The sequence below is a fragment of the Lepisosteus oculatus genome, chromosome 3, assembly GCF_040954835.1.
Source record: "Lepisosteus oculatus isolate fLepOcu1 chromosome 3, fLepOcu1.hap2, whole genome shotgun sequence".
NCBI classification, from domain to species: Eukaryota; Metazoa; Chordata; class Actinopteri; order Semionotiformes; family Lepisosteidae; genus Lepisosteus; species Lepisosteus oculatus.
The window spans coordinates 46,512,668-46,529,701 of NC_090698.1; the positions used below are offsets into that span (position 1 = coordinate 46,512,668).

Below are 17,034 nucleotides of genomic sequence, written 5' to 3' on the forward strand. Positions count from 1 at the left end.
ATCTTTTCCATGTACTGTAATTGAACCTTAATAATATCCTTACATATTTTAAGTAGAAAGACTGCAAGAGACATTTAAATCTGTAGATCATTTTTAGTAAACATGTTGACAGTTAGCTGATATAGTGATCATTTCTATTTAATTTAAGTAGAGGTCTTGGGCTCATCAATCCCACTTTCTTTTCTTTGGAGAACATGAACCTAAGGACTGCATGCAGAACAGTAGAAACTTATGCAATATCCTTTTCTTCCACAGAGTCCAAACAGTAAACTTCTCTTTATTTCAATAAAATGTCAAAATTCGGACAGAGAGATCACTGGTTCCAGTCTACTTACTTAACACAATTTTCATTACAAACTATTCTGATTTACTTCATTATAAATGACGAGTACTGAAACTGGCACTCAATCAAAACTCCTCAAAGTGTTGTGATGTGTTATCAGTACTCAACTCAAGCATTACAACGGTAACATCGCATATTGATAGATGTAATGGAATGTATAAATCAAACATGAAAAATCCGGGATTACAAACAATCAGACCTGTATGGAATTTCCTGAATCTCTTCTTAATGATTTTATAAACCAAAATGCAGCACACTCTAAGGAGGCAGTTCTATTCTATAATTTACAACTGGAGACACAGTAATAGGGGGCTGTACTTACTGCTAACATTGTCTATTTGCTGATTGGTAATTGTAGAGTTTAAAGGCAGCATGTTTATAAAAGAGGAGTGTTAATTCAAGTCAACTCCTTGATGATTATAAAACAACATGAAACATACAGATTGTAATCTGAAGAACAAAGAGAAGCCACCCCTAACTGTATATAGATCCCATTTCTAGCTGCTACTTCAAGGAGCCCAGATTGGGCCTTAAGACACCTAACTAGGAATCCTGTTGAAAGCACCCACAGCTCTCCAAAGTAACAAGCAGCCCAGCCATTTTATTGAAGCATCAATACCACGGCATTTTTCAAGAATTAATTCTCTTTTAGTTTCAAGTTGCGGCTCTTTTGCTACAAAAAAATGGTTGACCCCATCTACACTCCTTGGTTTTTTATAAACTGGAATATCTCTCACTACTTTTGTTTTTGGTTGTTTTTTTCTTTTTTCATTTTTATGAATTCACCAATCCACTGAACTTTAAAAGTGTGAACATTTAATTACCTAATGTAATTTTAGAGGTATGGTGAATAAAAATGAATGCAGTATTATAAATGCGATTTTACTAGTGTTGTAAACCTTATGTATAGTCTCAATGCTGAAGGGAGTAAGCTACACACTTCATGTTATACGGTGTACCCAAACATTCTGTTTGTAATTTTATTGTTCTAATTTGACCATTAAAGAATCAACATAAACACCCAGATGCCTATAGTACAATCCTGTCTGGCGATTGATATTGCCCATGTGATATGTATACCAAGGCATTAAAAATCTATCAAAAATAAGTATTGGAATCACTAGCATGATCAATTTGTATAGGATATAGGATATGTTTCTATTTCCTCCATGAACCGCTTTGGACTTGTCTAATAATGGCATCTTAATTTCAAGATTTTTGAGTATGTATTTGAGCTAGAAATGGTGGAAAAACAGTATATGTCGAAATATTTCAGAAATTCCAATAAAAACAAAAAGGCCGAATCAGTGTGATTAAATAATGACTATTTGAACGGAAGTGATGATAACTGTGAAGCTGCATTAACAGTATAATGTATATAGCATATAACTGAGAGAACATGTGGAACAAACATTAGAAGACTCAAGGCTCTCCAGAAATTGAGTCTGACACTCCTGATTTAAAGAACTGTGCAAGTTACAAATTTAGTCTGCAGTTTTATTTTTTTTAAAGAGATTCTCAATTATTAATCTTTATTTTACATAGCAGTTTTCAGAAGACATTGTTTTCTTAGGAAAGTGCACATTCACGAGAGATAATTTCACCAAATAAATCAATATACAGAAGACAATATACAGAATACATCATAAGATCTACTGTATGTGACTGCCAGGGTCTTAAGGTCAGATCTGAAAACAGACTACAAGGTGAGACTACTAGAAAGCCACTGCAAGTGAATGAAGTAAGCACACATCCAAAAGTAACAAGACCAGTGCTCGAATTCACACCCCACTCTTTACTCGTTATTGTTTTTGGATATGTTTGTATTTCAATTTATAAAAATATGAACGAAGATACTGCTTTGCTTGAAAAAAACGTTTCTGTTGCTCTGATCCTCGGACAATGATGCGCTTGCGACTCCCATCTCTTACAGGCGGTCGCATCGGTTCACCACGTGCTGGAAAGCGTCGCTACACCCCCATGCCCTCACACGAGTTTTTACAAATCTTGAACTGAACAAATTAACATCTTTATTGATATACACATCGATTTTTATCAAACGAATTAGCTGCTTTCAGGATAGTAAAATGGGAGCACTTAAAAGGGCACCGTTTGCATGATGTTTTACTGAAGCTGGTCTTAATGGAAAATCGACAGAGATTTCTGCTGACACCCAATGTAAAAAACAGTATTTTTTACCACTTTGGTTACACAGTGTAGAAAACCGGCATCTAATTTAGAAAATAGACTTCGCCTGACCTTTACCAGGTTGCAAGGTTGCAGATGCGCAGTAACCACACAAAAATAAAACTCTGTCGCTGCCATGCATGTTTTTTTTAGCTAAAGTAATAACATTTGAGAAACTACGATCAATTTAACCCCTTGAGCAATGCGTCACTCTCTCAGTAATAATGCAATTGTGAGTTCAGAGATGAGACTTTGATTGCTGCGTGGCGCTTTACAGATTGAGAACGTGACCTACATAAGACGCGATCTAATACAAAATTAATACAAATTAAAATAAATTTGCAAGCTGGGAATTTGGAAAATGCAATTCCAATTACAAGATCCGACCTCGTTCATCTTTTTTGTGGAGTTAGAGTCGCGTTTTGAGATGAAGAAGGTGGAGGAGCTGCCACTGCGATGAATGTTTCAGTGAGGTGGAGTGGGAGATTTTTTCTTTTTTGTATTTCTTCTTGACTAAAAAAAGGTGCAAATCTGTTATTTTGGCGTAACACTATCGATGCTCCACCATCGTAATTATTCCCGTACTGCCCGTTCCACCCCTTAGTGTAATCAATGTAAGTTAATGCTTACGTGGCCTAAAAGAAACAACTAATACATTTTGGCTTTATTTGTTAACATGCCTGTGATTTTAAAGCCCATGGCAAGAGTTTGAAAGTTAAAACAGGTTAATTGAACTGCTGATTGTCGGGCAAATCAGACACCATTCCCTTTTGGGGCAAAGCACTGTATGCAGCCATATAGGTCAGGAAAAAAATGTTTAGAAAACATTGAAAGAACTGTATTCCTAAGTATGCTTTCAGCCCTAAAACACAGCCATGCCATCAAAAACTGTCTACATTGTATGGGAATAAAACCCTAACCCTAGTGTCACGCTGGGGCTGACTGCGGAGGATTGGGATCCAATGCGGTGCTCTAGGAAGGGATACCTAGCTTGGGGTTTTGTTAGTTAGGGTTAGGGTTCAAATATTTCTCAAAGGCTTTTCACAATATTACACTCAAAGAACTATATTCCTACAGATGCAGCCATTCAAAACGAGCGGATTATATTGCGGTAAAACGTGGTGGGAGTGTCCCAGAATAACACGGGTTATCGTATAATACCGCAAGTAAGATATTAGTGTCCGGAATTACCGCCAGGTGGAGCTAATAAAGCTCAACCTCTCATGTACAGCGTTTGAGCTTTCGCCATCAAAGTCTTAACAGAAGATATTACTCATAGTATTAATAATGAATGACCTTGGACAAGCTGTAAACTCAAAGTATTACCCTGGTCCACATTCTTTGTAAATCTAAAGACTATTGTTTTCTTTGACAAAAAATAACGCCACAGCATTTCATTGATCCAATCACACATTTGTTTCCAATCATACAAAGTAATTCTTGAGAATCTCCGATTCACCATGCCTTTCACATGCTCATTAAAGATATTAATTTAGGAACAAAAATATTACTGTATGTAAACTGTACTGTATATGGATGGTCTTGGTATTTGAAAGAAAAAATGCACACCAGTATTCCATTTCTCCCTAAACATTTTAAGAATCAAAGTCTTACATGTGGTTATTTTGGAAACGTTTTTACTTGCTCCTTGCTCCTTCTGACCATGTTACTGTACGTTTATACAGTATTCAGTACTTTGTGAGAAAAGTGATAGTTTTAAGCTTTTCTGTGAATACGCTCGATACCAGAGTAAACAGAAGCATACTTTTAGAATTTGATTAATAGGGAATATAATATGGAATCGCATATATAAAGAAATTAATAATATAATTATATTCATGTACTGTAGCACAGTAGTATATACACATATCTATTGATGTGTACGGCTGTTTCACCACTTGTTATGTGACTGTCTCAGTAGCGTGATGGTTTAAGTGCCTGACTTATAAGCAAAATAACCCAGCTATCGCAATGAGTTTTCTTTTATCAAACATTACCTTGAAAAACGAAAATAGCAATATTACGGACACTCTATTGACTTTTTTATATTTCTGAATATCACAACATGTTCGAATCTAAGTCATTTATTAACAACAATGGATAGTTTCAGACTGTTACCGATATCGTTATCATCAATATGTGAAAAAAGTGAATCCCGGTTTTTTATGGTCTGTAGCTCAAATCCTGCTTAACTAAAAATTAGACACAAGAAGCGTATTATTGGACAATGCTGTGAGGCTAAAGAAATCAATAATAATATTAATTCAAAGATCTAAATATATTTAACACATACTGTACGCCTGACTAGAGAGTGTGTCTGCTCGCCTGCACGGTGACGTCACCATCTTTCACGTCACACCGTCTGTGTGGTGTGACGCAGTGGTGGCCGGGCGCGGTGAGGTGCGCTGGCAGCTGTGTGACGCAGTGGTGGCCGGGCGCGGTGAGGTGCAGGAGAAGGGGTGTGTGCGGGTGGGTTTGTGGGGGTGTGTGCAGATGGGGCTGTGGGGCCTGGCGGGTCCTGGCTGTGGTCTGACCAAAAACTCAAAATAAGATACAATTGACAGACATTCCTAACATAGACATATCATAAAACATTTACATGCTGTGAATGTCTGTCGATTGTACCTGTATCTTATTTTTAGTTTTTGTTTTGTTTCACGTTAATTTTATACGGGAGAGTGTCATAGAGAAGACTCCCTTACCCTCATCTTGATTAAAATCGCAAATGTGTGTTTCATAAAATACTTTTATTTTTCACAATCTGGCAATGCCAGACGGAATCCACATTCGCTGCGGAAAAAACTGCCTTGCAGATCAGAACATCAAGGAAGAAAACAATTATTACACCCAGCTTTTCAACGTAATTGCTTTAACTTGCTAATGTGTTACTGTAACAGTCCGGGTGTGGCAAGCCTCTAATGTCTCCCGATTTGGGCAAAAGGAATAAAGCTTTGTTTGATTTCTGAAACCCTTTCTTTATGTCCTCAGTTTTCTTTTGACATTTCATTTAACATTTATTTGTTTGTTTTGTGGTCTGGGTAATTGGAGGCTACGGTGTTATGCTTCCTATAGTGATATACGGCCGTATTGAGCAGTATTTCTCGCGTTAAGAAAGTTAGGTGTTAGCATAAACTATTAGTAATCAATAATATTAAATTTAGCACTGTAATAAATTGTGCTAATAATAAATTCTATTCTACTCTGAGAATATAGGTGGGAGGAAAAATGCCCGTGGCCTTTTCACTGATAAACTTGTTAACAAAAACTACACTATGCTTAAGAGTTTTTTTTCAGCACAGCACAGACTGTGCCTGCTAGAGAACCACAATTCACACTCAACCACATCACAGATCACAGATCAGTCCCAGTGTGTGAGATCCTGCTGTTTGATCTGTGCTTGATCTTTGATCTGAACCAGTTCTAACCATTGACACATTTAGCCAATTTCTGCCTGGAATTTCCTCCCCCTTAAACATTTGTTATATCTCTGCAGCAGAACATAGCAAGAGCCTGGTTCGGGTCTTAAATTGAAACTAACCCCCTTGGCTTTGAGTGTGAACAAATCTCTTATATTTCTTAATGTGTCCACTCTGCAGACAAACATATGAAAAAAAAACCAACAAAAACAGTAGGCAAAAATGTTTTTTTTTGTTGGTATTCAGAGGTCAGAATTTTCAATTCTAGGCCTGTCAGCGCCCTGGGGATGATTTGAAAACCTTGTTCTGGGTGACTACTAGCTTGGATAAAAATCTGGGACAAATTGATCAATAAGAAAAAATTCGACATCATGTTTTGAGAAGACTGTACCTGGAATTAAATTTCAGGCCTATAATAAAAAACCATAAACATATTGAAAATAATAAGAATAAAAAACATTAGACACTGCTAAAGAGCCTTTATCTGCTGTTATGTAATGAAGAAAACCTCAGAGTTCACTTCCAGTTTGTAAAAAAGGAGCACTGAGAAGACACTGATAAAAAACTGATTGATTAGCCCTTCTGAGTCAATGATTGACAGCTAATAGGCAGGCGGAATGAAGCCTGAGGCTTTTAGGGGAAGTCTTACCCCCTAAGGCCTCTGAATGGCTGAAAATACAATGACTGACAGCGCTTTTTACCAATCAGATCGCCTTATTTTTCGCGGTCCTTCTTCACACATTTACTACAAAGTCAATAACGTTCAATAGCCTCCAGGTTTGGAGATAAGCTAGTCTGGGTTATTTTGGATATACATCATGCTTCAGAATAAGGTAAAAAAATGGGATATATATATATATTTTTGCTGTTTTTTGCTTTTGCGGTTTTGATGGTAAAAAGGTATGATATTAACATGTTGTGCTGGCCGGGTGTTTTTATTGGGGTTCTGCTAGTTCTTTAATTTATTGGTTTACTGCACAATAGTGTCATATCTGTGGAATAAACTTTATGGTTTTGTTGTGATGATATTGGAGAATACGTGCATATGAGAAAATGTGTGGAGCTATTTGAAAAAATCTTGCGTTTGTCTTTTAAAAAAAGAAACGACACGATCCGAAAGCTTACCTCTGTAAATATATTAATATCGAGTGGTATTAAATGCAACTTTTTTGTATAGACGTAGCCTGGCAAAGAATAATTAGCACAGGACACAAATATAATTTGGGGGTTCTTTTTTTCTAGGTGAGTATGTGGTCTGATCTGTTCTTAGTTTTAAAAAATAAAAATAAAAGAAATGACATATAACGATATTTTTATATACACAAAATACGGCGCTGGTTCTTTCACGCAGAGGGGAAAACAAAGAAAACATGTTTAGTTTGACAGTTTTTTACATTCCATCTGACCGTTACAGAAACGCATCTACACTGAACAACAAAAAAAGAAAGAAATGACATTACAGAAATAGGCAGGTCACCTCACCGAGAACTACATTACGACAATAATTAGTATAAGACTCACAATTGCGTACACTTAACAAACGGTGCTAAACATAAGTCTCTGTAAAGAATGAAGGAACAGAAAATACAAGGAGCATGTGAAACCCATTACTTACAAATCAATAAACAGATATCCCTAGCCCGAGAAGGTGTCTAAAAACTGGCTACCGCCTCAGTGTACTCCGTTAAAATCTAATACCCCTCTTGCTAATCTTGTCTCAATCCTATGAAATACCGATTAATACTCAATTAGGGTGCAAATAGGGAAACAACACCGTATTTACCGTTACAACTCTCTGGAGTCATTTCGGGTTCTTTTTAACGGTCGCTCACTGCCTCTTAGTCCCTACTGCCCATGCGCAGAACGCTGAACTCAACTGACAGGAGCCGCGAGCTAAGAGGTAGCGCCATCTAGTGGATTTGGCAGAACAGGCCGCTCTTCACCACTGGGTCACAGAGATGACACTTTTCTAAAATGTCTTTAAAAATAAAAGCGATTACAATTGGCACGACTGTTGACTTTTCACGATAACTGCTAGAGTTACGAAAACACTTGTGTGCGTACAAAATACATGTGGCTGTTTCCACAGCCTTCACTGTCGTTTTTAAGCCATTTTTTGACCAAGCTAGAATATTCTTCTGTCCAAATCTTTGGAAGGGAAAGGCAGAAAGCCTTCAAACCAAATGCATTTAAAAGACCACGACATGTGAAAATGTTCACAGCCTCCACATAAAACTATCAGTGAGCTAATTCTCTTTTTTTCATCGATGCACTGTAAAAAACATCCTGTAAAATTTACGGTAAAAAACTGGCAGCTGTGGTTGCCAGAAATCTACCGTAAAAAAAATGTTTTTATTTAACATCATACCATAATTTTTTCTCCTGTTAAGAGATGCTAAAACACAAATAAGGCAACTACCACTTAATAAGAAAACTGAGGGCAGAGTAGGTGGAATTTTATTTGTCAGGTTTTTTGTTGCATAACATGTCCATAGCAGAGTCTTTGAAACCAAAGTCTAAAAGTAGAAACAGGTTGAAAAGGTCAAATCACCAAATAAAAAGAATCATTCAGCCTCAATCATTTAGAGATCAGCCAGAAGGAAAAGTAAGACACTCCAGAAGCAGGGTTGAGAAGCATTGCTTTAATAGACAGATCAGTAAATATCAGTCTCTAAAGAGGAACAATCTTACTCTCTAGCTTGATGGCGAGATCAGAAGAAGCTGCTGTTTTACCATGAGAGGGTTTGGGACAGGGGAGAAGAAATAGAAGCAGCAGAGGACAGATGCATTGAAAAGCCAGGAATCAACACAATAGGTGACCACACAAACACCAATAATGGGAATCAGTGCACTTTGGCAAAGCAGGTTAATCCCATCGATGCTCTGTTAATTAGTATTTGGTGATGCCACTTTGTCAAAGACTTAAACCAGGTGATTTCAATCATTGTATCATACTGTAGACTGCAATGTGAATTTAATCTCAAAAGGTCCAGTCACTTCATTCAGTCAATTACTTGAAAGAAGGCAGGTGTGAAACTCAAAAACTGAGCATTGATGGTATCCAACTACTTTTGAATTAGCTTAATCAAGAGCTCTGCTGGCATGGTCGTACTCCAGTACTGGGGATGAGTTTTTACTGAGTTAAAATCTGTAGAAACTTCAGTAGAATTTTCCAGGATTCTTCCATAGTTTAGTTCCAAATAACTGATCAAGTCTGCATTGGGATATACAGTAATTAGGAATAACTATATGTAGATCGCTATTGCACTGGGGTTCCTAGATAAGTGTGTAGATCTGATGGGCAGCATGGTGGTACAGTGATGAGCATTGCTGTCTTGCAGCACTGGGGCTCTTGGCTCACTTCCTGGTGTGCTATCTGCAACACTAAATTAAATAAAGTGGTTAGAAAATAAATGTGATCTAGTTGCTTTTATAATTTTTTAGGAATGCCTTTCCTACTGTGTCCTTCAGGTGAAGCCCGTGAGAATTGCCCGGTGCTAACTAAAGCCACGCTTGTGCGTTCTCGCTGTTTCTCCAATGGAATCAAGCCTGTGCCGCCGAACCCCCAACCCAGGTCTGTCCATGACACACGGCCCTCAGAAATGTAGACATTGCAGACACATTCAGAGCAATTAAAATGCTGCCCTTACAGCTCAAGACGGTTGTGGCTTTTATAAACAGTGCACTGAAGCTTGTTTTCCAAACTTGTAACTTTGTTTTTGCTTACTGCCACACAGGTAGCCTCCTACTTTTATGAACATCTTTTCTGTTTTTTTGTGGCGGCTGGAGTGAAGAGTGTTGATAAAGTTAGGTTGTTGTTCAAGCTGGCATCTTTTGTGGTTTTATGTCCTTCAAAGCAGGGTTGTGAACTTGGCAAGGGAGTGAACAGAGTTGCCAACACTGCTCGAACTCTGTAAAGATGACACAGCAGTGTTTATCATTTTTTCACTTTTCTCCACTGTGTCTCCATTTGTGTCTTGTCTACAGGTCCAATAACTCCCCTCCTTTAGTAGCAAGACCTCGCTTGGCTGGAGTCCCCTCCAGAAGGCTGATGGCTGCTTCCAGAGTGGAGGACAGCCCCAACCAAGGTGCTGACAGCTGGAGCTGCTGGCCTGTCATTTGTTTGAATGAGTTTGCTTGTGTGTATGAGTGTGTGCTGAGAAACCAGCCGTGAGACTGGGCAGAACTGAAAGTAACCTAGTAGCTCTAGGTTTGAACAGTACAGCACAGTAGAGATTGAAACTTCCTGTCTGCTGGGACTCATTTAGAGTTAAAGAGATAAAGAAGATATAGACCTTGCCGATTATTCTTCTCCGTCAGTTCTTGCATTTGCCCTCCTTGTGTTGAGGTTGCTGTGTGTGTCAGTGCGTCTGCTACTGTGGGCTCAGGTGTTGTGAGATTGGTGTAAAGGGTGACAGTTCTGAATGGTGTTGAGAAATTTTGACCTTGTTTTGTAGGGGTGACCTCAGATGTGAGTGTAGCGGGACAACAACTGACCTATTGTAACGGGCCTGCTGAGCCTGAGGAGGACAGGCTGATAGTGGTGTCCCCACCTGCTGCCAGACCCCCTGGCTGTGTGCCCCGTAGAGTTTCCAGAATCCCCACATGTGAGTCGGCTACACCATTGGTTAAGATGTCGCTAATGATAATAGGGACTGGTACCAGAGTTGCATGCAAAACCTCAGTGGTAACAAAAACTCTCTAATGGCCTGTGAAGAGGGATTTATTACAGACTTGACACTATTCCTTTCTAACATCCCACCTTCATAACTGTACAAAACGAAAATAAACTTACCTTTTTATCGGTAATACAGGATTCTCCAGCCTCAGGGAAAAAAAATTGTATTACTTTATACTTGGTTCTGCTCTGTCTTTTTAAACTGCCTTGCATCAAGAAAAGGCTCTTCTGCTGCTGCTGATGTGGTAAAAACATTATGTTTCTAACATTCGTTTTCATGAATGTTTTTAGGAGTCCTTTGGTAAAAGTTTAGAGGATAGTAAGACTGGCCTTGGGGATCATTGTATTGTTTTATTGATTTTGAGGATCGTTCTGATTTTGGTGAGTTATTAATGGGCGGCATGTTGGCTCAGTGGTTGGCATTGCTGACGTGCAGCACTAGTTTTTATGGGTTTCCAGGTATTCCAGTTTCCTCCCACAGTCCAAAGACATGGTGGTAGGTTAATTGGCTTCTGGAAAAAGTGGCTTTGATGTGAGTATATGAGCATGTCTGTGTTTGTGTCTGTGTGCCCTGTGACTCCGGCTCCCTCCCTCATGACCTTGTATTGGATAAAGTGTTTAGAAAGTGGATGGATGGATGAATGAATTGAGAATTGATCAAAATTGGTTCTTGAAAAAGAAAATTGCCTGATAACTGCCCTATCAGAGGGGGTTGCAACAAGTCAGTTTCAAAGACCTTCAGAACTGTATCGTGAACTCTTACAGACATGTGAACTGATCTGTAGACAATGGGCACAAATCAAGCCACGCTAGAGATAGCAGCACAACCCATTTATTGAACTCTTAGGAGTGGATATGCCAGTACACATTCCTGTTCACATTTCAACTCCAGCTTTAGCAACACAGCAACAGATAGCGTGCCAGAGTTTTAAAGTATTGGGGGTGATGTTTTGGTTCTGTGAGGCAGTAGATCATCAGGTGACAAAAGCTCACAAGGTGATGATATTTCCAGATTCACAGAGAAAACCCCAAGGAGCTCCTTCAGAGTAAGCAAACTCATTTGCAGTAGATTCTGGCCAGAATACAGGTGGTTTTAGTTTTTTGTTAACCCCAGCAACTCTCTTTCCCCACCCAGTTATCCCAGAGCCTTACCAACCCCAGGTTTCAGGGAAGAAAGGGCTCCTGAGGATGTCACAGAACAGTGGTGGAGAGGACTCGGACATGCAGTTCCTGAGCCCCACCAACCCTTCCGACAGAGAGAGAGGTGTGCTCACAGAGGAGGGTCAGGCCTGAAAGGGGATCTGCAGTCCCAATTTCTCAGGCCGGTTATTAAACCTTGAAATTATTTTTTTTCACAAAGAAGAGAGAGGCTGTGAAATTTTCAAAGCAAAAAGCAAATCCTTGATGAGTAGCCCAAGAGTCACAGCTGAAACTGATTCGGGGAGTGCTGCTTCCTGCTATTGACATTTCTTCTCTTCCCACCCGATTGCCTGTGCTTTGGTTGTGTCTTTGGCTCATAGATGTAACTGGACTTTTAGATGAAAAAGGATTTGATATCTCACAAGCTGTTAAATGTTTTTTTTTTATTTCTCAACAGAACTTTAGTCATAGCATTAAAACTCCCAATGGATTTTGGATACACAGTTCCACGCATATGCATTACTTAACAGCTAAGGCTTGGTCTGTCTAATGGTATACTTGATACTTGATGTCTAATGATATACAAATGATGCTTGGGCTGGTAATGATAATGCTATGCTAGTTAATTATATTAATCCTTAACATCTTTCAATGTTTGGGAAAACCAAGGAATGAGCTATGTTTGGCTGGTTTTGACAGCTCCTGTCCATGGTGGGGACAATGTGCCTACAAAGACTTCCTGCCCTCTCTGCGGACATTCCAGCGTAGAGCGTACATTTCTCACAGCCCCAGGAGCTGCTGGGGGTCTGGGCTCTCAGCCAGCTTGCAGGAATGTGGACCTCAATGTTGGCATGTCCAGCACCTGATCCAGCAGGAAGGAGAGCAGTCTTCTGTGCAGATCCCTCTGCCCCAGTTCCCAGAACACTGCAGGGAAGGATACACATCCATTCCTTTTCTTTCTCCTTTCTTTCATCTTGCTCAGTTTTTATTAAGTGATCATAAAAATTGAGGAACATTGATAATGGTAGTTTGGATGATTTTTGACAACTGCAGTTTTGATTCCAATTTTGGTGATAGTAGTACTATTGATTACTGTTAAGTATCAGACTGAGGACTGATTGCCTATTATGAAGACTGGTAGTGGTTACAGTCAAGTTGGTTTGCACAATCTTGACCTCCATGTGGTGAAAGAGCAGGGGACTTGATGTAGTGTTTTAGCAACAATGGCAACTTGTTAGGAAGACTGCCATCCTGACTAACCACTACAGCCTTCACAATAGACAAGCAGTCCTCACCCTTTATTCTTCTTAAAGGTCAAGTGGAAATATAGTTTCCTCTCAGAACGTTATGTACAGACAGTATGTGTAAGCCCTGTCTGTGTTTTTCAGGGGAAGCCCAGGGAAGGACCTTCCCAGAGCTCCTCAGAGCCTCTCAGATGTGCTCCACAACCTGCCGCTGTGTCTTCAATGGAATCAAACCCGTGCCCCCGATCTCTCGAGGCACCAAGCCCTTGCCCGACAGGGCCTAGGGTATGCCCAGGGACTCAGGAAAGGCAAGCCAGACAGGGCGCCCCTTGGAGCGCCCAATGGAAAGTAACCTTCAGCTTTATGGAGAAGAGGAGGCAGTGGACTATGAGGAAGTTAGAACACACCAGTGGTGGACATCACAACATTCTTGCCTGTGGGGTTGGGGATCTCAAAATTGACAGCTCTGTTCCAGCTCTGTAAAGATAACTGTCAGAGCAGTGCTGATTGTTATTATTTTTTCACTTTTCTCCTCTGTCTCTGTGTCTTCCCTGCAGGTCCGATTACTCCCCTCCTTTAGTAGCAAGGTCTCGCTTGGATGGAATCCCCTCCAGAAAGCTGATGGCTGCTTCCAGAGTGGAGGACAGCCCCACCGAAGGTGCTGACAGCTGGAGCTGCTGTCTTGTCATTTGTTTGAATGTGTTTGCTTGTGTGTATGAGTGTGTGCTGAGAAACCAGCTGTGAGACTGGGCAAAAATGAACAGTAATTAAACATTACAGCTTGGGTTTTGAATGGGGCACAGTCTGTTTCAGTTTTTTCTTTTCTAGACTAGATTACTGCATTTCCTAGTCATTTTCATCAGTGAAAAAACTGTCTTTGTCCACAGAAAACACAGTAGCTGTTCATTATTGCTGCCTACTGGGTCTTATTTAGAGATAAAGAAATAAAGAATAACACCTGCCCACATTTTTCTCAGTTGATTTTGGCATTTGTACTTCGGCATGAGTGTCAGTGTGTCTGCTGGGTTTTGAAAGGTGAAGGGTGTTGAGAAATGCGGACTTTGTTTTGCAGGGGTGACCTCGGATGTGAGTGTAGTGGAGTAGTGGCTGACCTATTCTAATGGGCCTGGTGGGCCTGGTGAGCCTGAGGAGGACAGGTTGATAGTGGTGTCCCCTCCTGCTGCCACACCCCCGGGCCGAGTGCCCCGCAGAGTGTCCAGAATCCCCAGACGTGAGTCGGCTGCACCATTGGTTAAGATGTCACTAATGATAACAAGGACTGGCTCTGAAGGATAATTAGTTTTTCTGAGGAAAAACAAAGGAAAATTAACTATTAAGCCTTGATTCTTTGTTAAATTATGCATTATGTGATGCATTATGTGATAGTTAGCCCACAGAGGAATGATAATATCAGATGGGAATGCAGGCTTTAACTAATCTAATGTAGTCAATGGGACTCTGGATCATGATAGAGTTTTTGTAGTCAACACATTTGTAACATAGGCAGAGATGTGATATTTTTAAAGTCATACCAATTTGTTGGTGTAATTTCTGAGCCTCAATTTGGTGAGTTGCTTTCAGTCGAATCTGGCTATTATCACATTATTATTTTAATATTGTTGCGTCCATTTCAGTGATGCCTGTCAGGCATTGTAATTAAATCATACATTCCAACTCACTAACACTTTAAAAATAAAACAGGTGATGCAGTTATTAATGTCAGTTTTGAAATCTGTTCATAGGTTCTCAAGAGCTCAGTGCAGGTCTAAGTCTCAGGGCCAGTGCTTTGGTCACTTTGTCTCTATAGGAGTGTTGGGGAGCTCCACTCGAGTTGCTTCTCAGCAGAGCCTGATGTCGTGCCCTGGGCAAGGCACCAGCACTGGCAACACAAGTGTCGAGCCCCTGGCGCGAGTCTATGGAAAGGCAGTCCAACACAACAGTCACCCCTACGTCGAGGAGGTGAGTAAGAGGCCTTTATTTCTCTTTGCTTTTGTTTTGAGTTTTTTACAAACAAAACTTTTGAGTTTGAAAATGCTCTGTAGGTCTTTCATTTTTGTGTTTCATCAATGTCCTAGTTTTTTATAATACCTTCTAAAGTATATTTATTTATAAACACTTCACATCAAGACATCAAAAACAATCAAGATTAGTAATAATGTCTCCATCAGCATACGTGTGTACTCTGTATACTGTAATGCCATAGCACACAAGTGTAACTACAGTATATTATGATCAAGTCCTGTCTACGTACTGACCTAATATTCACAACAACAGTATTTGAAGCCCTATACAGACAGTATTCTGGAATAGAATATTAGAGTATTTTAGATGTAAAAATACAGCCTGGAAAGGAATTGACCCAATAATAACAAACAGCAAAAATCTGTTCAGGGGTTCACTATATAGGAAATAACAATGATACAGGACTAATATGTTTCTTTTTCCATCTATAATATATTTGGTATTTGAGGGATTTGATCATTTTGGGACCAGCCAGATTGCTTACAATGATCAGGCACAGTTATTTATCTCAGAAATCTCAGAAATTAAAACATTTTTAATTTTTTTGTAGACCTTGGGGTTCAGTATATAGGAAATAACAATGAAACAGGACTAATATGTTCTATTTCCATCTACAGTGGTATTTGCATCAGTGGTATTTGAGGGATTTGATCATTTTGGGACCAGCCAGATTTCGTTCAATGATCAGGCACCGTTATTTATCTAAACATTTTTACATTTTTTGTAGACTCTGGTGGATAACTTGTGAAAGCCTTTAGCTTGCTTTTAGAAAACACCTATCAAATCCCTTGCATGGCACTTTCATCTATGTACTGTACTTAATTATATCAGCAGCATTATAGAGTTGCTGTCATATGGCTGTAAGTTATGTTACAGCAGCAAAATATAGAGGAAAATCAAAATAAAATGCAAGTATATGTATATGAATACTATGAATCACAATTCAGTGCTGTGAAACAATTTATGTCATGGGGTCCAACAGTAAATATTTCAGAGGACTCAAAGTAAAAACTTTTACCAGGACTGGTCCAGCTGGTCTCAAAACTGAGCCGGGCCAGGATTGCCCAGGGTTAACTTGTGCTTTTCTGTTATTACAGACACACAAGATGGGGCACGTCCAGGACCAGTGGAGGAGCGTGGGGAGTCTTAAGAAACGCCTGCGCATGACAGGGGGGGATGGATCTGCAGAGGAGAGGGATAACGTTGTAGATTAAACCGACCCAGGGACGCCAAATAATGTAGGGAAAACCGGTTCAGGGACGCCAAATATGTAATCATAGTGGCTCTCTGAAGGCACCAGTTCTGTAGGGTTTGGGCATTTACTGAGACAATTATTAATTGTAGCAGTAAATCACAAAGTTGATTCTTTTGATGGCTTTAGAATCCAACCATGCGACATAACTCAAACAACGCGCACACACAGGTACTAATACACGAGGATACATTTATTAATACATAGAATATGCATATAAACCTAACAGATCTTATCGAGAGGGTTATCAGAATACAAAAGGTATATTCGGTCAGTTACAAAGAGTTATACATATCAAGAGGACATACGTTCAGTATGTCATTCATTAAGACCGTTTCATAAATGAACTTGGTTATAACTTCTACATTAGATACTCAAACAAGTACATAACTCTTAGGAATTAAATTGATATCAACTGGTTGGGATAACAATTGAATTCTCGAGCTGTAATGCATTGAAGTTGAATACTCATCCAATCTTTGGGGTTTCAGATCTCCTGCGTGCACAAAGAAACAGTTGCAGGCTGTTGCTGTCCAATCCGCGCTCTCTGGCTCCGTGCTCATTGTTGGCATTAACAAGCAAAGTTTGTGCACAGGAGAAAAGATGACTGTGGGTCCCAGCAAGTCAGGAAGAGGACCGGTTCGTTCCTGATGAAGAGCTAGTTCTGAATAGTGATTCAGCTTTCCACAGTTCCGACCTGTCCACGAGGCCTGCTGCTGGCTACTCTCTGGCAACCTCCACTCTAGACTCTT

At 39.7% G+C, this 17,034-nt stretch overlaps 1 long non-coding RNA gene across 1 annotated transcript; it reads left to right on the forward strand.

Moving 5' to 3' along the window:
- Positions 1-12,652: 12,652 nt before the first annotated feature.
- LOC138237860 (uncharacterized) lies at positions 12,653-16,718 on the forward strand. The gene is made up of 4 exons (XR_011189171.1): positions 12,653-13,666; positions 14,081-14,239; positions 14,791-14,967; positions 16,128-16,718. It is a non-coding gene; the product is annotated as an uncharacterized lncRNA (long non-coding RNA).
- Positions 16,719-17,034: the final 316 nt, after the last annotated feature.